The 23,913-nt window shown below is 44.2% G+C and overlaps 1 pseudogene across 1 annotated transcript in view; it reads left to right on the top strand.

Annotated features, from left to right (window-relative positions):
- The window catches only part of LOC306916023 (CCR4-NOT transcription complex subunit 4-like), a 71,113-nt pseudogene that overhangs the window by 35,206 nt on the left and 11,994 nt on the right, over positions 1-23,913 (top strand). Inside the window, exons 11-14 of the transcript XR_013792484.1 lie at positions 248-305; positions 551-815; positions 2,877-3,506; positions 21,156-21,398. The product of XR_013792484.1 is annotated as a CCR4-NOT transcription complex subunit 4-like (transcript). The remainder of the gene's footprint in view (positions 1-247; positions 306-550; positions 816-2,876; positions 3,507-21,155; positions 21,399-23,913) is intronic.

The raw sequence follows: 23,913 nt of genomic DNA, 5'->3' as shown, positions 1-23,913 counted from the left end.
TGTTTTAAACATTGTTATAATTTAGCTATTGAAAAATAGCAGATCTACAAGCTCATAGCGCGCCACCGAGTGGCGCGCTATGAACTTGTAGGTCTGCTATTTTTGAAAAAATCGTGAAAATATTTATTTCAGAAAAGATTTTTTTTTTTTAATTTCGACGTCAGGCCGAAATGGGTTAATTGTGGAAAAACCACAGCGTTACAGTATTGTGACACCCGTTTTCCTCCTTTTTTTTGTTCCTTTTCAGCCCGAGTGATAAACTGCCAGACATCATCAGTATAGGCAACGGTGAAACCTCACATCAGGTAAGAACTCTTTTGAGAAAGTGACTCGATTTTCAGTCGGACCGCAACAAAGCCCCCCGTCACTCTTTCGTATTCTCAGAGAACTGCTTGTTGACTACTTGGATATATGTAGTTAGAACAGCAGGAACCAATCAAAATCACAGTGTGGGACATGGGTCACGTCAAAGTTTCGTTTTCTGAGATTCTTCTTTTGTATTTTTGTTGGATTTTGAATCCCTGCTCTCTCCCCTCTCTCTCTCCTCCAGCTCCTGTGCAATGACTCCCCGTCGCCCCCCCCTGGCCTCACCAAGCCCACCTTGGTGGTGCCCATCAGCGTGGCCGGCCTTACAGCCCGCTCCCCCTTCGAGGGGGCGGCCGCCGAGTCCCAGTCGCTGTTCTCGGACAACAGCAGCTTCAGGCACCCCAACCCCATTCCCAGTGGCATGTCCCCCTTCCCCAGCAGCTGCTCCCCACAGAACAACTCCCCTGACTGGCCCACCACTCCAGAACCACAGAGCCTCTTCACCTCAGGTGAGAGACCTTTTTGGCCCCGGTCACCTCTTAAATAACCTTTTCAATGAATTACATTGTTACTCTATAGAGCGTCGCAGTCCCGCCCCCTACCATGGACCAGGAAATGATTCTCCGTTCATTTTCCTCATAGACATTTCAGAAAGTATTTATTTAAAGACGTTTACGCCGCGGACAAAGCCAACTCGAGTCGTGACAAATCATGACGACAAACACAATGTTTTGGGCCGAACAAATAATTAGAAAGAAGAAAAAAACGGCAGGTTACAACACTTCTTTTGTTGTTTTTCTTCTTTGTAATTATTTGTTTGGTCCAAAATATTGTTTGTGTTGTCATGAGTTGTCACGACTCGAGTTGGCTTTGTCCGCGGCGTAACCGTCTTTAAATAAATACTTTCTGAAATGTCTATGGGAAAAATGCATTGGGATTCATTTCCTGGTCCATGGTAGGGGTGGGACTGCGACGCTCTATAGCACTGTTGTCCAAACGGTGCTTTGGGACACATTTGTGCGTCACGGACCAATGTTTGTGGGTCATGTATTATGTACAACGGTTTTAAGAAATGAAACAAACAAATGTAAGAACAAATATGTAAATCTTTCCCCCATAAGATGTCAGTACTGTATGTCACGAGGAAAACTGGAGAGACTATCTGTTTCTTTAGGACATTACAGGCGTTGTAAGCTTGTAGATCTGCTATTTTTGGCGAAGAGATTTGGTACAGATTGAAAAAAGAACGCAAATCAGGTCTGTTAAACTGAAATGATTTTTATTTATTTAGGGACATCACAATCATATTATACAACCATTTTTCAAATAGTGTTTCTTTGTCCACAGGTTTCATTTTTAGACGGGAACAAAAAAGAATAACAAATGAAATTAAATGAAATGAAATCTATATTTACCCAGGGTATCTGGGCTAAGCTCAAGAACTTGTTTCCAGCCAGGCCCTGCTCATAGAACACATTTCATCGTAGTGGTTCAATGCCTTGTTCAAGGGCACTTCAAATAAAATGATGTGTACAGAAATGTTAGTACAATATAATACTCATAGGGAGACATAAGGGAGTATTTGAAACTGTGAGCAGTAATTCAAATAAAAACAGAACAAAAAAAAAGAGACCTGAGTAAGACAGAATCATTCAATCCTTGCTGCTACAAAATATGGTCTCAAAGGAGTAATATATTCCACCCAATTAGACCAAAACTTTATACATTTCTCCTTCTGCAGTCTGAGAGAGAAAGTGATCTGTTCCATATTATAAATATAATTTACTATATCTATCCATTATTTTATGGTGGGGGCCTCAGGAAGCAACCAGTGTCATGTAAATACTTTTCTACATAAACTGAAATGATATTGATACAACTATGATGAAAACGGTTTGTTTTTTTCACTGACCAAAACAAAAGCTATGATGACAACAAACTATGACTAAATATATTGACAATAATTGTTTAGCATCAACAAATTAAAAACTAGATAAAGATGTCGGGTACACGTCGATAAGAGATCCAGTAGAACTAGGGCCACGTTTACACAGCAATGATCAGAATGGAAAACGACAAAGCTTCCATTGCGTTCTAGAACATTTTTATTCTGCGTTTACACGGAGAGACGCAACAGTGACTGACAACGCTGCAGTGTGTATGCCAGGTGGCTAGGTGGCGCTGATGCGCTTCTATATAGACCAGTCGGCTGAACGGTGCCTAAGACCAGGCATTTTATGCTCTACTGCACATGGTTGTCGCGTTCCGAAAATAGCCGATCTACAAGCGCTTTGTGTGAGCTTGTAGATCGGCTATATTCGCCACACAGCAAAATGTAAATCGGGCTTCACGACACCATCAAAGGCCTGCCAAAATATATCATTTTTTGACTAAATCAACTGTAGATTTAGTTGATCTTTTAGTTATTTTAGTTGAACATTTAGTCAACTAAAACTAAAGCATTTCAAATAAATAAAACAACTCTTTTGTATTCCAAAGATTATGACTAAATAAAACAAATGTGCGGTCCAAATGAACACTGGTCTGAATCTCCGCTTCTCTCTGTGCAGACTCCATCCCGGTGTCGTCCTCCACCGACTGGCAGGCGGCGTTCGGCTTCGGCTCGTCCACGCAGCAGCAGGCGCAGGACGACGACCTGGGCTTCGACCCGTTCGACGTCACCCGCAAGGCGCTGGCCGACCTCATCGAGAAGGAGCTCTCCGTGCAGGACCCCTTCCCCTCCTCTCCCTTCGTGTCGTCCGGCCACCACAACCACCACCACCACAACAACCACCACTACCACCTCAACAACAGCCACGTCCCTCCTCGTCCCTCGCTGCCCGTCAATGGCACACTCGGACCCCCCGTGGGCCTCCTGCCCCCGAACCCCTTCCCGCCGCACCCCAGTCACCACCCCCACCACCACCTCGGCTTCTCCCAGCTTCCCCAACAGCACCACCGATCCACCGTCTACACTTCCTTCGGCTTCCCGGGGCTCCCGTCGTCGTCCTCCTCCTCCTCATCCTCCGCCAACTCCTCCTCCTCTGCCACACGTCCGCCCTGGATGGGGGACGGCAGTAACTTTGTGCATTTGAACCACACGTCGGCCGCGGGGCCCGCCTCGACACACAGCAGCTTTATGGACTACAGTCTGCTGCCGGGCCATCACAGTACTGGGTTAGGAGGCATTCACATCACAGGTAAGAACTGCACACCGTGGGTCATCCCAGGTGTTCTCTCTCTTCTCTATGGCTGCTTTAGGGAAACTACTTCACCCTGTTTTTGCAAAATAATATATGTTAATGACCTTTAGAAGATTTAGAACACTTTCCCCGGGGGGGTCTTTATGTGTGTAATATGTGGTTTTAGATATTTTAGATTTTTAGCAGTGAGCCCAGTGTCTCTGATGTCATGGACACTGGGCTCACTTACTTCCTGGACTACATGTTGTCTCAGTGGGACAGCCCTCCCCCTGTCCACATGGAGGAGCAGTGCACCAAAGCATTATGGGAATTGTAGCCCAGGAAGGAAGTGAGCCCAGTGTCGACAACACCAGAGACACTGGGATCACTGCTCAAATCTAAAACCACATATTAACACACACAAAGACCCCCAGGAAAGTGTTCTAAATCTTCTAAACGTCATTAACATTTATTCTTTTGTTTTGCAAAAAGGGTGAAGTGTCCCTTTAAGCCCTATATACTTCCTTGGCCCGGAGGATAGGACAGAAAGTTTGCCTAGATTTGTTCTGCAATTCCAGCTGGCGCATCTGTCAGCGTTCCGTCAGGCACTGGGAGGCAAACTGTAGTCAAGAGTACGTTTCACGGAATGCATTGAGCCGGGCAGGAACTTGATTATAAACGCTAGCTTTTAACGATCGCCACCTGCGATAAATAATCTGGCGGCAGTTTAGGCTGTTTATGATGCATGGCTTTGGCACAGAACATCTGTCCTGTCCTTATATAATCCTATGGAAGAGAGTCTCCCTATACTAGGCACTACTCCTTGTGACTAAATTTGACCGAGGGACTACCATTGGATTTTTTTGAATTTTCGTTTTTTCATGTCATATGAAAGCAGGGAATCATAGCTTCAAATTGACATATTGGTTGTTCAGTTTGATCCACCAGTTTTGGAGATATGGCTTATAGAGTAATCTCTCAGAAAACAGCAAGTTGAGAAAACAGGCTTGAAAGGTTCACTTCTGTGGAAAAAGTTTTCTCCTCTGGTGAAAAGCTGGAATTTGCGCGATGGCAGTCTCTCAGTCAAATCTGGTCACCCTTTTCTCCCTCTACAACAAATCTCTTTTGTCCCCATAAACAGGGACACCTCTAGGCACCTCCTAAATCGACTTTCTATACTGTATGTCTCGGTCCATTTCCTTTTCTTCATACCGAAGGTTCACACTTGACTGTCAGGCGTGAATGGAATGCGAAGTAAGCCATTTTCCAGCCAGTTGTCCTCAAAAAGCCCCGTCTCAATCGCTGCGACTGGCCGAGAGACCCCCGAGACGCATGTATTGTAGAGAGAGAGTGCTCGTTTAGTTCACGTGAGCTGTTTTGTCCCACATGGCTTGTCGTCCAGGTCGGCGCTGCCTTGCTGACCTCCATGATGTGGGCGGGGTGGAGCCGGTGTTGAACCGGGAACCTTGCGACTGCTCCTACCCCCCCCCCCCCCGAGGCTCTGTTGTCCTGTCCGGAATTCTATGCTTAACCCATTTTGGGGCGGGAACCCCTTTTGGTGTTATAAGCATTATGTTATACTTTAGCTATTGAAAAATAGCAGATCTACAAGCTCATAGCGCGGCACCGAGTGCCGTGCTACGAGCTTGTAGATCTGCTATTTTTCTTAACATTTAGAAGTCATTTGTAGAATCGATGGTAGGTCTACATGGGTTAATAATAATCAAACAAACATTTTAATTGATCTCGCCTCACTCTGATTATGGCCTTATTCCTTACTCAGTTGACTGGGTTCCCTCGGTGGGCTCTGTAGTATATCTGGTCGTTCAGAGTGGTCGGTGTTGAGCATCGCTGATTCTCAGAAGCTTATTTACGAATGCACTGCCTTGCATCCTTAACATGTGACACAGATTGATGGATCAACCTAAGCATTTCTCATTGTATTTGGTAGGTTCTTATTCAGACTAATCTCAATATTGACTATAATCTTAATATCATTATTGCAGGATATACAAACTTAGACGGTCTCCTGAAAAGTGAAAGGGCAAAATGGGCTGGGGTGGGGGGTAGGTGTATGACATCATTCTGTGGTTTGCATTGTGGGTATTAAGCACGGAGCTCACTTGACCAACCACTGGGTGGCAGCATTTCATCTAGCATATTCCTGGCTCAAACGAGCCCACAGTGAAGAGGACATGGCCTTTTACATCAGCACCTCAACTTTGGCATCTCATGCAAGCGTTTCCTGCAGGAATAACGGGCTCTAGCTGCTTATTGGAGGTGCTATAGTGGACACGGTGTTAGTTTTAGTCATAGTCTCTTGAATAGTTTTCATTTAGTTTTAGTCACCTGGAATGTTTTAGTCTAGTTTCAGTCGACTAAATGTCATAAGATTTTAGTAACACAATGTATTTTGGTGGGCCTTGATGCCGTCGTAATGACTTTTTTTCCCACTTGCTGAAATTAAATAGCCGATCTACAAGAGTTTGTAGATCGGCTATTTTCAGCATGCAACCAATTGTAAAATGAGATGGAGGTCGTTGGACAATTACATATAACTTTTGGGGTCCTTTGAGAACAACTGACATAGAAACATGGGTTTATACTGTCAGGATTTAGAAGACATTTGTAGAAGACATTTGTAGAATTTCTCAGGTCTAAATGGGTTAAGAATATAATCGTATGATATTTCAAGGATCATGCCTGGATGTAATTTTCCCAGTGGGGGAAAGGGTACTCGCTCGCATGTGTCGCGATGCGACGCATTGTGAGCTTGTAGATCTGCTGTCCAAAACAAAACAAATATATTATACTGGAGAGAGAGGGAGCTGAAGTGGTTAACCCATTTTGGGCGTGAACCCCTTTTGGTAGCTATTGAAAAATAGCAGATCTACAAGCTCATAGCGCGCCACCGAGTGGCGCTCTACGAGCTCGTAGGTCTGCTATTTTTGAAAAATCAAAGAACGACTGACATAGAAACATAGCTTTTTCAGAAAACTGTCAGGATGTAGAAGACATTTTTATAATCTGATCTCAGGTCAAAATGGGTCAATGCATGTCTTGTAATAATGAAAATCTTCAAAGTAACCGGTAACAAAAGTTTCCAAATAAATATAGTGGAGTAAAAGTACAATAGTGGGATAAATTGGATCCTCTGGACTCATTTCCTGAAAAGGAACAGTTTTGGAGATGCAAGGTTTCTAGTACCAGACGGCAACAATAATGTTTATAACGTCTTGACACTTCCACAGTAGATAAAGTGATTTCTTTCAAGCTTGCAGCAGCTACAAAACAGATACTTTTGGTGGGAAAAATCATTCATTTTGTAAAGCCAGACAATGGACCGGGCAGATTGTCCTTTTTCTTTCTTGAAGCAAGTGTTAAAACACTGCAAGACCAAATCATGAATGTTAAAAGCTATAATATGACACACATGCGTCCTCAGGTCTAAATGGGTTAACCCATTTAGGCCCGACGTCGAACAAAAAAAAAAGTTCTTCTGAAAGAATATATATATATATTCAAAGATTTGTGCCGCATTTTCACGATTTTTCAAAAATAGCAGATCTACAAGCTCGTAGCGCGCCACTCGGTGGCGCGCTATGAGCTTGTAGATCTGCTATTTTTAAATAGCTAAAGTATAACATAAGTAAGTAGCCTTGCCAAGCCATGAGCCTATCTCCTGTTTCTGTAGCGTGAGGCAGCTTGATGTACAAGTACACCCCCTGGACATGACGCTTACCCCCAATCCAACCCTTGATGCTAAGTGTCAAGCAGGGAGGCACTGGGTCCCATTTTTAGAGTCTTTGGTATGACCCGGCCGGGGATCGAACCCCGACCTCCCAGTCTCAGGGCGGACACTCTAACCACAAGGCCACTGAGCTGGTAAAAAAAAAAAGTATAACATAATGCTTAGTTAAAACACCAAAACGGGTTCCCGTCCCGAATGGGTTAATGATTTTCCTTCTTTTAAAAGACGTTCCATTCTTTTATTATCATTATTGTTTTAATGGTTACAAAGGTTTGCTGCAGTCATGTCTTGCTAACGGTTTGCTATCGATCGCTCCTATTATAATTTCCCCCGTGTGGGACCGTTTCTATCGACCGCGGCCCTCCACGCGTCCTTTTCACTGGTCAGTTAAGAGCATTTATTTTTTATGTAAACGTAAAAAAATGTTGAGTAAGCAAAGCATGGTCTCAACCTGTGGGTCATGAGGATATTGCACCTTTTCCGAGCTCTCATTCTAGTCATACTTTTAGCTATTGCAAAATAGCAGATCTACAAGCTCGTAGCGCGGCACCGAGTGCCGCGCTACGAGCTTGTAGATCTGCTATTTTTGATAAATCGTGACAATGTGGCGCAGATCTTTGAATATTATATTCTTTCAGAGCGAACGTCCCTGGAACTACATATTTTCAGATGGGAGGGGGGGTTGGGGGGTCGGCGGCCAATTACATATATTTTTGGGCGTCCTTGACATGAAATAGTTTGAGAACCACTGACACGGAAACATGGGGTTTTTCAGAAAATTGTCCGGATTTAGAATCACGCACGCACGCACAAGGGCGGGATCCCTTTTTGGTGTTAGCATTATGTTATGCTTTAGCTATTGAAAAATAGCAGATCTACAAGCTCATAGGAAACATAGCTTTTTCAGAAAACTGTCAGGATGTAGAAGACATTTTTAGAATCTGATCTCGGGTCAAAATGGGTTAATATATCATCATGTGGCCTAGTCTCTTCTTTTCGGCTTGTTTTTGTTTCCATCGCAGAATCTGGCAACACCGAGTGTTTCGTGACAGACTCAACAATGTGTTCTGTGCGTGTGGGACGCATTCATGAATGTATAATTGGCAAGAAGCATCGCGGCACATGCACGTAACGTTGAGCATATGTGACTGGAATAATCACAACTGGTTTATTGGCCCAGTACGCGCTGGCATATACAAGGAAATGAACCCTCTTTTAATTTGCAAGCCATTATATGTTAACCCCTTTTGGGCGGGAACCCCTTTTGGTGTTTATGTTATGATTTAGCTACTGGAAAAATAGCAGACCTACAAACTTGTAGGTCTGCTATTTTTGAAAAATCATGAAAATGCGCCTGAAATCTTTGAATATATGTTCTTTCAGAGCGAGTTTTTAACTCAAATCTTTGCTACTAAGAGGGTCCCTGGAACAACATATTTTCAGATGGGGGGGGTCAGCGGCCAATGTCATATATTTTTGGGGTTCCTTGGCATGAATATGTTTCTGACATAGAAACATGGGTTTTTTAATAAAACTGTCAGGATTTAGAAGACATTTTTTTTTTTTTTGACGTCGGGCCTAAATGGGTTAATCATAGAAATGGGCAATGAAGCAGCGATAAATGTTGAGTGTCCATTCATCAATGTATCATTAAAGATGTCACAAGCCTTTTATTAGCGTTTTATGTCAAACCCTTATAAAGATAGACTGACTCTTAGCAAAGGAAAACATTATTGCCTTTTTTAGTGGGCATGAATTATAATATTTCATCATGCCTATTATTTATCAATGATTTGGGTGATGTCCCTGACTAACACGGTATGAATGCAGTGGAGAAAATAAAAATGGAAGAAGTACAACAAGAATACGCAAATATGTTAAAGGAGCATTCAGTGATTTGGGTGATTTGGAAAACCACCCAGTCCGCCCCGGTAACAAAATGTGCACATGCACACGCTCTACAGTGGGGGGAAGTGCAACGGCATGTGCACCAAGGCCCGCCCCCATACATGATTGGAGGAAGGCCCCTCTCATCCTGATTGGATGAAGGCTTTGCCACCCGCCACCAAAACTGAAACTAGGGTTTGTTTGACCCCAGGGGCTCACTGGGGACAGGGAGGAACTCCTTATATGGTCAGCACACTCTATAGTAGGGAGGATTATCCAAAAAAAAAAAAAAGTGATATTTGAATGAAGCGAAATCACTGAATATACCTTTAAACAATTGCATACAAAGCAATCTACGCTTATCTACGCTCTCTATTTTGGGGCTAACGTTCGGCAAACACAGGCTGTCCATAAGGTCACGAGGTGTTGCGCTAAGGCTGAACGATTAATCGTTTTCAAACCGAAATTGCGATTTGAAACCACGCGATTAGCAAATCGCAAAGGCTGCGATTAAAAAAAAATCATAATCAACCCGGAGCGCGTCTGATCCAGTATTTACAACACGGCTATACTGTGCTCTCTATTCTAACCAATCAGAAGTGTCCCTGCAGTGCATGTGACTGCAGTGCATGTGTACACGCGCTCCCAGTGCCCAAAACAAAGTCATCATTTACGTCTACTCTGCTCTGTGTTCAGTGCGTTGATGCTAATGCTACCATGCTAGCAGCTGAGGAGCAGATGCAAGCATAGCGTCTGCGGAGCCCGAATAAACTTTCTGAAGTCCGCACAATTTAATCCCAAAGAGATCAGGCACTTCGGGGATATGGCATTATTTTGGTTTTGACGTTACAGCCGTCCAACAAGAGAGTTTTGTGCAAGACCTGTCATGGTACAGCGACAGTCAAAACATCCCGCAGCAACACCACAAACCTTCGCATGGCACGCTGTCCTGTCCCCTGTTTATTTTATTAATGCTACATTGTCGTCGTCGTCCCCGATTCTGGTGAACCGGTCCCCATTGTGGTGCATGTACATTTGTAATGATTTGTCTAAGCGAGGTCCGAGAGCCATCATTAAAAAAAAGCTTACACCAGGACCCGTGGTGGGAAAATAGCCGGCCAACAAGCTCATAAACATTAAAGTTAAAGTTATGAGCTTGTCTTAAACCTCAGACAAAATTATCTCTAATAATTGATAGCCTAATTCTGTCATCACATCTGTCAAAATGTAGCTTATGCAATGCATATGCTTTTATTTGGTTAAAAAAATCCCACCCGTGTGAAGTGAGGGGCGCTCTTATCATCGTACATCATCATGACGTAAAATAGACACTAGGCCTATTTCTTTGCTCAGACAATGACATAAAATTGTCAATGGGAATGTAATGTTTGTGTAGGACGTTTGTGGACATACGTGCACTGGATTTAGGAGGGGCTACTGCCCCTCAAAAACAAATAAATCAATTGAACATAATATCTAAATGTGAATATTAAATGAGAATCACAATATTGTGCTCTGATGATTAGATAACTGTAGCCTAATAGCAATTGCACTTAAATAGAAAAAATTACATTGCATTTATGGTCTGTATCCAGAGAGCTATTTACAATTATTTCTAACATTACAATTTTAACACACATTCTTATTGTAGTTAATTAAACACAGGTCAATTTGGTTAGCCTACATTATTTTGAGCTGTCTCACATCCTGTGAATCCTGACATCACTGCCTGGTAAAGTAAATTAATGGTATGCCATTTGGTAATGTTTCATTACTTTTTAAATGGACACAGTGAATACTAAATTGAAGCTTTACTTTTTAAGTGGTGCAACCACTTCATTATGGAGCTTTGTGTGTCTGTGGGTGGGTGGGTGGCTGGCTGGCTGGGTCTGTCCGAGCACGGAAATAGCATTTGGTTGGTTTTCACAACCAAGTGTCACTGTTGCGCAGCCTAACACACACACATACTAACTGTATAGGCCCTATATGATGATTTTGGGTGTGACATTACAGTACAGCAGGGTTCCCCAATAAATTTTCCTCAAGGGCCATATTTTGACTAGGGAACCAGGCTGGGGGCCGAGTCCGCACGCGTGAAAAATTGGGTTTTTTATTTTTTCATTCATTAATTAAAAAAAAATTCTCAACCAGTGGTCCGGGGACCACCAGTGGTCCTTGAGGGGGTGCCCAGTTTGACATGCATAGGCTACTGACCCCCATTTAATGCCATTTATATCTGGGACACCCCCCCAAAACAAAACACTTTTTTTGAAATTCTTCCAGGGGCCACAAGGGGGCGCTCCGCGGGCCGCAAATGGCCCGCGGGCCGCCTATTGGGGAACCCTGCAGTACAGTGACAGTACAGTACAGTACAGTACAGTACAGGGACCCCCTGGGGACCCACACACGGTAACTCTTTCTCGACCGTTTCGGACGCGGGGCGGCTCGCCTAAACCAGGCCGGCACCCTGGGCACGTTCCTGTGGGTCTGGAAGTTTCGGGGACCCCCCCGGGGGCGCCCACACGGAGTTGCACCACTTACTTCACACGGGTGTGATTTTTAAAAAAAATATCGCGAGTCAAATCGCAATCGCAATATTGGTCAGAAAAATCGCAATTAGATTTTTTATCAAAATCGTTCAGCCTTATGTTGCGCCGAGTTGCGAATCCCCTATTTTCAACGATATTGGTGTAGAGGGGGATTTTCTTTTAACCCATTTTGGGGCGGGAACCCCTTTTGGTGTTGGCATTATGTTATGCTTTAGCTATTGAAAAATAGCAGATCTACAAGCTCGTAGCACGCCACCGAGTGGCGCGCTACGAGCTTGTAGGTCTGCTATTTTTGAAAAATCGAAGAACGACTGACATAGAAACATAGCTTTTTCAGAAAACTGTCAGGATGTAGAAGACATTTTTAGAATCTGATCTCAGGTCAAAATGGGTTGGGTAAAAAGACGACACCGTTTTCCTCGCCTGAGATATATCTGGCAGGCTGGGGGGGGGGGGACGAGAGCGGCGGGAACCCTTTACGCGTCGATGATGTCATGTTCTTGTCCTCTGGCGAGACCAGACATCGACCTAAAAGCCTCTCCAGGGGAACAACGACTGACACACAGCCTTGGTAAAGGAGTCGCTCAAAATCGACCTCAAAATAATGTCCCGCAAGGGCGGCCAAAAAAAACCCAACCAAAATAACATACAGATCCTCCTCCACCTTTTTTTTTGTGTCCAGGAGATGTGTGTGTGTGGCTGTCGGTTGTCCAGGAGATGTGTGTGGCTGTCGGTTGTCCAGGAGATGTGTGTGTGTGGCTGTCGGTTGTCCAGGAGATGTGTGTATGGCTGTCGGTTGTCCAGGAGATGTGTGTGTGGCTGTCGGTTGTCCAGGAGATGTGTGTGTGTGGCTGTCGGTTGTCCAGGAGATGTGTGTGTGTGGCTGTCGGTTGTCCAGGAGATGTGTGTATGGCTGTCGGTTGTCCAGGAGATGTGTGTGTGGCTGTCGGTTGTCCAGGAGATGTGTGTGTGTGGCTGTCGGTTGTCCAGGAGATGTGTGTGTGTGGCTGTCGGCTGTCCAGGAGATGTGTGTGTGTGGCTGTCTGTTGTCCAGGAGATGTGTGTGTGTGGCTGTCGGTTGTCCAGGAGATGTGTGTGTGGCTGTCGGTTGTCCAGGAGATGTGTGTGTGTGGCTGTCGGTTGTCCAGGAGATGTGTGTGTGTGGCTGTCGGTTGTCCAGGAGATGTGTGTGTATGGCTGTCGGTTGTCCAGGAGATGTGTGTGTGTGTGTGGCTGTCGGTTGTCCAGGAGATGTGTGTGTGTGGCTGTCGGTTGTCCAGGAGATGTGTGTGTGTGTGGCTGTCGGTTGTCCAGGAGATGTGTGTGTGTGGCTGTCGGTTGTCCAGGAGATGTGTGTATGGCTGTCGGTTGTCCAGGAGATGTGTGTGTATGGCTGTCGGTTGTCCAGGACATGTGTGTGTATGGCTGTCGGTTGTCCAGGAGATGTGTGTATGGCTGTCGGTTGTCCAGGAGATGTGTGTATGGCTGTCGGTTGTCCAGGAGATGTGTGTATGACTGTCGGTTGTCCAGGAGATGTGTGTATGACTGTCGGTTGTCCAGGAGATGTGTGTATGACTGTCTGTTGCTGATCGTTCTTCTCTGGTTATAGCGGTCCGCAGACGCAGCACTACTACTCTCACTGGCCATTTATTTCCCCCCCGATTAACCCATTCTGACCTGAGATCAGATTCTAAAAATGTCTCCTACATCCTGACAGTTTTCTGAAAAAAGCTACGTTTCTATGTCAGTGGTTCTTCGATTTTTTTTCAAAAATAGCAGATCTACAAGCTCGTAGCGCGCCACTCGGTGGCGCGCTACGAGCTTGTAGATCTGCTATTTTTCAATAGCTAAAGCATAACATAATGCTAACACCAAAAGGGGTTCCCGCCCAACATGGGTTAATAACACAGCCTAGAATCTGTGCCAAGTACCGCTTCCGTTTTTAGATTTTATTTTTCCCCCCCCCTCTCTCTACCTCAGCAGCAAGTCTCTTGACGGATGCTAATTTAATTTTGCACCGGTCCAGCACCCTCTTCATCTTTATCCAACCTCTCGCGACCTCTAAGCAAACGGCCGGGCCGCGCCGGCAGCCCCATTCCCTCCCCGCCTGTACTCCTGCTGTCCTGCCACAGAGAGATGGGAGGCCCAGATAGATGAACACCAAATGGAAAAATGATGTATTTTGTTTTGTCAGATTGTCGCGTCGACTCAGCAGCAGCAGCAACAGGGCCCCACTGTCGTCGCCGGCCGCATTATTGATGAGACCGGACAAGACCGAGATCGCCATGCAGAAATGGCCTTGACCAGTGGCGTGCACACTTAGACATTTAGAGAGGCAGGTGCTCAAGGGCACTTTGTGCAGCGCGTGGAACCGGCCGGTTGCCTTAATAGTGTGAGATTGATAGATGTCACCATGGTCCACATACTGTAGGCCTACACTGTACAAAATGTGTATATATATATATATATATATATATATATATATTTTTTTTCAAAAGGGCACATTGCTGTCCAGAGGGCAAGGGCAGGTGGTGCTCTAGCACCCCCTAGTGTCTATCTGTGCACGCCACTGGCCTTGACCAAATCGTGCGCTGCAACACCACACACGAGGCTCGTCTGAGATCGCAGACTGCATGTCAGTGTTGTTTTTGGCAGCCAATTTCTATTTTAGTTTTAGTCATAGTCTCTTGAATAGTTTTCACTTCGTTTTAGGCACATTTTAGTCACCTGGAATGTTTTAGTTTAGTTTTAGTCGCCTAAATGTCATGACATTTTAGTCGACTTAATCTACAGGTGATTTAGTCGACTAAAATGTATTTCGGCAGGCCTTGATGCCGTTGTAATGACTGATTTTGCTGATTTTTTTTTTTGCTGAAAATTGAAAATATTGAGACCAATTGTAAATTGACTTATGCTGGATCTCTTGTCCACTATTCCCTTCCTAACATTTTAGTCTAGTTTTTATTTGTTGACAAAATTGTCAGTATATTTAGTCTTAGTTTTAGTCATCATAGCTTAGTTTTTATTTAGTTTCCATGTAGTTTTCATCGGTGGAAAAAGGTAGTCCACGAACGACGAAAACACTGCTGCATGTCTCCCTCATTAAACTCATTCACCGCCACCAGGGGGTGCCAAAAGTCCCAGACCGCCACCATATATATATTTTATTTTATATATTTTTATTTTTTTCAAATGTTATAAAACATGAAAAACACGAAAAACACGTCCTTGGCGCTCCAGGACATCATGAAAAAGAAGTTAAATAAGTCCTTGGCGACCATTGAGTTAACAGTTTTTACACAAATCAACCACGCGGTGTCCGCACATGAGTTGTGGATTTTAAAATGGGAGGCGATTAGACAAGACGAGGCTACATTGGCAGGCGACCTTTGCCTAAATGGCTCCATCATAAAAGAGGAGTGTCGTTCTAGAACTTGTGCTCCAATTGATTTTGAAGCCAGTGTTTTATGAATCGTTTATGAATTAACCCATTTCGGGCGGGAACCCCTTTTTGGTGTTTTAAGCATTATTTTATACTTTGGCTATTTTTGATAAATTGTGAAAATGTGGCCCAAATGTTTGAATATATTCTTTCAGAGCGTTCGTTTTTTTGGCTCGAAGAACGACTGACATAGAAACATAGCTTTTCCGAAAACTGTCAGGATGTAGAAGACATTTTTAGAATCTGATCTCAGGTCAGAATGGGTTAAACATGGAGGCACTTGTTTACCTGCGAATGCAAATGTAAACACGGGTGATGATGTTGATGTCAGCCGTGCTTCTCCGCTCAGCTTGTCCATTAAAGTAAAAAGAAGGGTCTTGGCAAAAGCTTGGCTGAAAATCACAAGGGAATCCTAAGGACATTTTGACCTGAGATCAGATTCTAAAAATGTCTTCTACCTCCTGACAGTTTTCTGAAAAAGCTATGTTTCTATGTAAGTCGTTCTTCGGTTTTTCAAAAATAGCAGACCTACAAGCTCATAGCGCGCCACTCGGTGGCGCGCTATGAGCTTGTAGATCTGCTAGATCTGCAATAGCTAAAGCATAACATAATGCTAACACCAAAAGGGGTTCCCGCCCAAAATGGGTTAATATCTCATTCTTGGGGTTTATTTGTCATCTTTTTATAATACGTTTGCTTGATCCAATTCATCGGCTCTTGGGATTTAACATTGTAATATTGTTAAATGTCATACTTCGTACTGCTATAGTAAATTAAAAAAAAGATATAACTTTTGGTGTAGACTCATGTACTCCATTGGAAATGCATTGGAGCGGCCGTTAAACACAGACACAAGACGGCTGTCTTGAATGTGTGAACGCAGCCCAGTAAGGGGCATTATGTCCCCCCCGCTCACCTCCGCCCCACCCCCTCCTGGCGCTGCGGCCATCTTGGATCCTAAACACAATATAAACACATGGGAGAGGGGTGGGGGCCGAGAGAGGCCCTCGTCTGGGAACCACTGGGCGGGAACCCCTTTTGGTGTTAGCATTATGTTATGCTTTAGCTATTGAAAAATAGCAGATCTACAAGCTCATAAAGCGCCACCGAGTGGCGCGCTACGAGCTTGTAGGTCTGCTATTTTTGAAAAATCGAAGAACGACTGACATAGAAACACAGCTTTTTCAGAAAACTGTCAGGATGTAGAAGAAATTTTTAGAATCTGATCTCAGGTCAGAATGGGTTAATGAATTAGCCAACACACTCCTCCTGTCGGTTAGTGTTTGTGATGCGTCGTAGGCCCATGGAAACTGGAAACGCTGTCGTTCCCTTGCAGCGGTGTTGTTTATGGCAGCACATTTTGGTTTTAGTCATTAGTCCCTTGAATAGTTTTCACTTAGTTTGGTCACATTTTAGTCACCTGGAATGTCGCCTAAATCTACAGTTGATTTAGTCGACTAAAATGTATTTTGGCGGGCCTTGATGCCAAAATACTATTTTCAGCATGCAACTAATTGTAAAATGACATACTGGATCTCTTGTCCACTAGTCCCTTCCTGACATTTTGATGATTTGTTGACTATTTTGGCGGGCCTTGAGGATGTCATAATGCCTGATTTTACAGTTTGTTGCATGCTGAATATAGCCGATCTACAAGCTGTTGCATGCTGAATATAGCCGATCTACAAGCTTGCAGATCTGTGGTTTTCAGAGCACAACACCAGAGCACAACCAAACATAAAATGACGTCATGGTTTTAGTCGACGACGTAATCAACACTGGTCCCACACAAAAGTAACACCCGGGAAATCCGCATGGTCGGGTCCGTCCCGAGAGGCTTAAGGTGGCCTTACACTAGCCGATTTTTTTCAATCTGAAATCTGATAGCACCACACACTACAGGATAATCGGAGCGGGGCAGAGCAAATATCAAACATTCTTGATGTTGATCGGGCCGATCGTGCTTTGAGCGGCCCCGAGCAGATCGATTGAGTCGGGCACCCCCCGAGCGTCAAAAATGCCCGATTATCGGCTAGTGTAAGGCCACCTTTAGGGCTCCATTTTCGTCACCGCTAAACCCCTTATCCCTAAACTTCTTTGCCTTTTTCTTTCACTATTTTTGCAAAACCTTTTTGAATCGTAAAAATAGCCAGTCTACAAGCTCACAACGTGTCAATGTAGATGGGGCTAGTTGAACTATTCAAAAATGTTTTTCAAAATAGTGGAAAAAAAAGGAGAAGAAGTTTAGGGATAAGGGGTTTAGCGGTGACGGAAATGGAGCCCTTAGTGTCCTATTGGCCTGCCTGATGGAGGGAAGAGAGGGGGAAGAACTGTCACTAGCCACATGCAAACCCATAACTTTGCGACTAGAGCTTAGCCTCTGTTAAATGAGCACGTTATAGTGAATTGTGTGAAAACGCTTTAATGGATGGCTGCTCGCGACTCGTGCATCACCGTAAGCATCAATATTGCAATTTTCCATTTCCGTACCCTGTCAGTTGACCTCAGTGTCAGTAACTCGGTACAATCAAGCATTTTAATCTCTGTGAGAGAGAGAGACACTGTCATGCTGTAAGTCAGAGTGCAGAGGGATTGCTCCAGCTAGCGCTCTTGGCTTGCGGCGGACGGGTAAAGCGGGGTGTTGTTATTAAAAGGTCTATAGTCTCGTGTAGCCAAACGACTATTCCACAATCTCCGAATGCTATCCGGAACTACACCTCCCGAAATCGGAGTATGGAAGCTGGCATTTCCGTTTACGAAAATATATTTTAAAAATATCTTTAGATTGCATTTTTTTTTTAAATATCCATTTCTGCTAAGCAGCAAGCTATATATGCTTAGATGATTTCGATTCATATTAGGATACATTTGCGCGACTGTAATGACGAAACGGAAGTGGGGCGGTGGCTCCAAACTTCCGCTTTATTGCGTACTACTCATGATCAGAGCTTCCGTTGCTCCAGACTATGTATGGACACATAACTTCCTGAGAAGTCTCAGGATTGTTCCTGTCGGCGGAAGCTGAAGCCTCATTTGAAGCATTTTGTTTTGTTTCTGTCTCATTCTCTTTGTTGCTAATTCTCTAGAGACGGTGTGCGCACTGTATAGACTAGAGTCTAGTCTATACAGTGAGTCTAGTCCCCCCCCCCCCCCCCCCCCCCCCAGAGGTCCTGGATGGGTTTTCCTGGCGGCCCGCAGAAAAATATAGCATAGAAATCAACTGTAACCATTTGAACCCACAACCCACTTTATTACTTGGCCTATTTGAAAACAGCCCAAACCACACCAATGCAACTAGTCACAACTCCTTGCAACAAAAGGTTTTAACCCATTTTGGGCGGGAACCCCTTTTGGTGTTTTAAGCGTCACGTTGTACTTTAGCTATTTAAAAATAGCAGATCTACAAGCTCGTAGCGCGCCACTCGGTGGCGCGCTACGAGCGCGCCACCTCGTGAAAACTCGTGAAAATGTGGTGCAAATCTTTGAATATATATTCTTTCAGAGCGAACGTTTTGAACTCGTATCTTTGCTTCTGGGGGGGGGTCCCTGGAACAACATATTTACAGATGGGGGGGTCGGTGGCCAATTACATAAATGTTTGGGGGTCCTTGACATGAAAATGTTTGAGAACCACTGACGTAGAAACATAGGGTTTTTCAGAAAACTGTCAGGATTTAGAAGGCATTTGTAGAATCGTCCTCAGGTCTAAAATGGGTTAAGGTCAACCACACCAATGCAACTCCTTGGAACTGCCATTGGGGATAAAGGTTGCAAGGAGTTGAATCATGTATGCGGTTTGGGCATACAAGCTCGCAATGCTCGTACCATGACTATGACGTGGGCTTGTCGGTCAATTTGGGGTTTCTTGACATGAACATGTTTGAAAACCGCACTGGATTGTATGTTTGAACTCGGTCGAGCGTTTATTATGGCTGTTCTACGTGGAGTCTGTTGACAGTGGAAATCTCGGGGTTTGTCACAACAAATGAGGCTGGCCCTGTGTGGTGTCATACATACAGTTGGAGGCCATCGATATTGTCCTTTTCTTTTTGCTGAGGTTTGCGTGATCTGCGCAAAAGGACCCCTTTTGGTGTTTTAAACATTATGTTATAATTTAGCTATTGAAAAATAGCAGATCTACAAGCTCATAGCGCGCCACCGAGTGGCGCGCTACGAGCTTGTAGGTCTGCTATTTTTGAAAAATAGTGAAAATATTTATTTCAGAAAACTGGAGGATTTAGAAGGATTTTTTAAAATTGAGGTCAGGCCTAAATGGGTCAAATGATAAGGGACAATATCGGTGGCACCCAACTGTAATGCTTGAAGTGTTAAATAGCTCACTGTTTTGTTAGCAGTCATTTCTGTAGTAGAGCACGGTTTCCCTCAACCCTAAGGGTTGAGAGTCAAGAGACCAACTGTTATTACTTATTAGTCACGAGTAAATATCGCCTTTTTTCATTTCCTACATAAATACTAAAATAATTGAAAAAAATCACACTTTTTTTTTATGAAGTATTTCATGAATCAAATAATTTCCAATGCGGTAAATAAAAAAAGTACTGAAAATGCCAGATCTACAAGCTCACAGCGTGGCGTGAGTGACGCGTTGTGAGCTTGTAGAATCTGCTATTTTCACAAGTTTGCGTCACACAGACATCATTTCTTGTTTTTGGGCTAAAACGTTTGGGAACCAACAACACTACAAAGTGTTTGTTCAAGCTCTTTGATAAGCGGAAAACACATTCTCGGGTCGGGCTATAAATTTCATCCATTCAGGAAAGTAAATACTTAAAATTGGAAGCGATAAAACCAAATTAAAGTAATTACCAGACGTCATTGGAACTGGAACGCTATACAATTGAAGCTGATGCAATTAGCTCTCTTGATTGAACGGCATTGACAACCCACCTGAAATGTCCCTTTTTTATGTTTACTTTTTTTTTGGGCGGGAACCCCTTTTGGTGTTACCATCATGTTATGCTTTAGCATAGAAAAAAATAGCAGATCTACAAGCTCGTAGCGCGCCACCGAGTGGCGCGCTACGAGCTTGTAGGTCTGCTATTTTTGAAAAAAATCGAAGAACGACTGACATAGAAACATAGCTTTTTCAGAAAACTGTCAGGATTTAGAAGACATTTTTAGAATCTGATCTCAGGTCAGAATGGGTTAAAGATTCGAAGAGATGGAGCACTGAACAAACACTATAGCAATGATTACCACCAGAATATAATATATTACAGAACCTTTTAATTGATGCTCTGTTGTACGCAGGCCTGTAACAATTATGTAATTGTCCAATGACAATTATTTGAGATGACCACAATAACCTTTTGCATAATCGTCATAAACCTTTCCATGTTGACAATTTCAAACATTTATGGCACTGTGTGATTTTGAGCTTGTACAGTAGATATTTCCACTATTCATGTTTTTTTAGTATAACGTTATTCAATTATGTAAGTTACTTGTAATTTCTGCTCTGTGCACGTTTTTGTTTACAAAGCCTAAAAGCCAAACAGAAATGCATTTATTTTTTATTCACAACACAATCAAATAGTTATTATTATCGAAATTATTTGAGCGACAAAATCATCAAGTAAAACTTGATGATAATCGTGACAGCCCTAGTTGCACGACGGGGTCGTCGCGCGCCGCAAATAGCCGCCAGGGCCAGTGTCGCGCATCACGCCGCTTATTTGCGCCACGCGACCCCCCCGTCGCCACATAACCGAAGGGATAAATGGGGCTTATACAGTTGGAGGCCATCGATATTGTCCTTTTCTTTTTGCTGAGGTTTGCGTGATCTGCGCAAAAACCCTTTTGGTGTTTTAAACATTATGTTATAATTTAGCTATTGAAAAATAGCAGATCTACAAGCTCATAGCGCGCCACCGAGTGGCGCGCTATGAGCTTGTAGGTCTGCTATTTTTGAAAATGTTTTGAGGTCAGGCCTAAAGGTCAGGCCTAAATGGGTCAAATGATAAGGGACAATATCGGTGGCACCCAACTGTAGGCGTGGTTGTCTGTCTCCCGTGCAGAGAACTCCGTAGAGAGTGTAAACGTGAAAGAGTGGCAGGATGGCCTCCGAGCGCTCTTGCCCAACATCAACATTAACTTCGGCGCGGGGCTGCCTCACTCCTCCTCCTCCTCATCCTCCTCATCCTCCTCCTCATCCACCACGTCCAGTGCCCACCACCACCACACGGGGGCCGGCAGGGGCGTCTCCCACAGCCGCAGCTGGGACGGCACGGCCCGCTGGACGGACCCGGCAATCATTACAGGTAGGGCCTTGGTAACAACACGTGTCGGCCGATGCTGCTTTCCAACAGTGTCGTTGATAGGCCTATCTCACAGCCCGCTTTCCACGCCCACTTCCGGTAAATAGTGGTGCATTTAACATTAGCATTTACACGTTTTTTTTCTCTGGAGAATCTAAGTACATTTTCTAATGTAAAAATGTGACAGACCAATATTATTATGAAGCAAACAAGATGGTAAATCAGCTCGAACAGATAGAACAAACCTTACCTTGAGAAAATAAAAGTTGTAGACTTCTTAAATTACCTCTGTTAACATGTAGCGTCTATGGAGTGACGTCACGCTATCACCACTAACCCCGAAAGGGGGCGTATTAAGGGGGGCGGGGAAATTCTGTGAGATAGTCTTATTGCGCTCATTGATTAAACCTTTGACGAAGAATCCCCGTCGAATCGCACGTAGACGGACACCTAAGGGTCTGTATCTCAAAGAGTGAGTGTACAAATGGAACCAAATGGACCCTTCATTTGGTTGCATTTGTAGGCTTTTGTAGGCTTTTATCATATGGATTGGGGCCCCATAGAGAGCAGAGCAGTGATTCTCGAACCTTTTTGTTTCAACGACCCCCAGTTTTATATGCCTTGGGCCGAGGAGGACCCCCCATGTGATATAAGGCCTCTTTTAGACGGGGACGGTCTCCAGATAAAACTGCAAAGTCCCGTTGCGTCCGCATTTTTTATTGACCCTTTACACGAGAACGCACACTTTATGAAAACGCTATAATGTCGCTAGGTGGCGGTAACGGGCTGCCAAATAGACCAGTCGCCCACGTGTACGAGAAGAAGAACCAGATAGCTCCCCCAGTCCCCCTTCACGCAACCCTATTGGGGTTTTGAATGACGCTTAAGTTCAGACCACAACGGGGTTGTGGCCTATCGCTCGCTGCCTGCTTTCTATAACGCATCGAGGTGACACACAGGCTGTCGGGCAGCCCAGAGCATGCAGGCAGAGCTCGCCACGGGATGGTTATATATATTATAATACATTGGGCTACATAAACGCTGCTGCTGCCGCCTATCGAGGCATTTTATTTACGTCATGGTTTTACATTCACCATCGCTGATGAGCGGCGCTTTGTAGGGAGGCTTGTTCATTGTAGGATATCATAATATATAATAATAATAACTATTTATATAGCACCTTTCCAAAAACAAGTTTACAAAGTGCTTTACAGATAATAATGGCAGTAAAATAATACAATAAGAATAAAACAAAAGAAACACAATTAAAACATTTCATAAAAAGGCTGTGCAATAAAGGTGAGTTTTTAACCGCGATTTAAAAGAGGATACTGAGTTTGCCAGCCTGAGATCCTCAGGCAGTGAGTTCCACAGCCGAGGGGCCCGTACAGCAAAGGCCCGGTCGCCTTTTGTGATAAGGCGAGATTTTGGAACCTTCAATAGGGTTTTGCTGGATGATCTCAGGCAGCGGCCAGGCTCGTAGGGAGTTAAAAGATTACAGATGTATGGCTCTGCATCAATGTAATAAACATATGCGCTGTGAGCCAACGTGAGCCATGATGTCGTACGTTTTGCGGATTCACCGCTTTGCCTGTTTACACGGAGACCGGAGGAAACAGCGTTTTCAAAGATTTCCACTTCTGGGAGGTGGTTTCAGTTTGTTGCGTTTTCACCTCCTGAAAACGCCGCTCTCGTCTAAAAGGGACACCAGAAGCAAACGGTACTTTATTTAGCCGTTTCCTATGAACACCGTTCCCATTTTGGGCGGGAACCCCTTTTGGTGTTAAACATTGTTATAATTTAGCTATTGAAAAATAGCAGATCTACAAGCTCATAGCGCGCCACCGAGTGGCGCGCTACGAGCTTGTAGGTCTGCTATTTTTTAAAAATCGTGAAAATATTTATTTCAGAAAACTGGAGGATTTAGAAGGATTTTTTAAAATTTTGAGGTCAGGCCTAAATGGGTCAAATGATAAGGGACAATATCGGTGGCACCCAACTGTACGTCATGACCAAACGGTGTGTGGCAGGATGGGCGTGCAAACGGTCTGCACGATATTCCTCTCTCTGATTTACACATTATTGTCATGTTCAGTTTTGAATCTTATTTTGAAACCGGTTGAGAAATTACATAGTTGCAAGGCATGTTGTTCATCCTATGCAAGGATGGGGGAGGGGAGGTAGCTATGTTGCTTGCTTAGACTAAGATGTAATGCAGCTGATTTGCATTCGGTATTACATTTTGGACATTTCATTGGGAGGATGTGTGTGGCGCTGTGCGGCCTGGCAAAAACATGGCAAATCGCCCATTTGGCTCTTCATTTATTTTTTTGCCATTGGGGGGAGAAGCAAGGTCAGGCTGTAACCGAGGCAAATGACGTCCGTGTGTGTGTGTGTGTGTGTGTGTGTGTGTGTGGGGCCACTGGGGGGGGGGGGGTGTGGGGAGGGGTGGGTGTGACTGTGTCATAGTAATAAATAATAGGTTACTTTGGTGTGTCCCCCAGGGGCCCTCAAAGGC

This window comes from Electrona antarctica, assembly GCF_951216825.1.
Source record: "Electrona antarctica genome assembly, chromosome: 23".
Lineage (NCBI taxonomy): Eukaryota > Metazoa > Chordata > Actinopteri > Myctophiformes > Myctophidae > Electrona > Electrona antarctica.
Note: the sequence above shows the minus strand (reverse complement) of the source record. Positions and strands in the feature narration are given on the sequence as shown.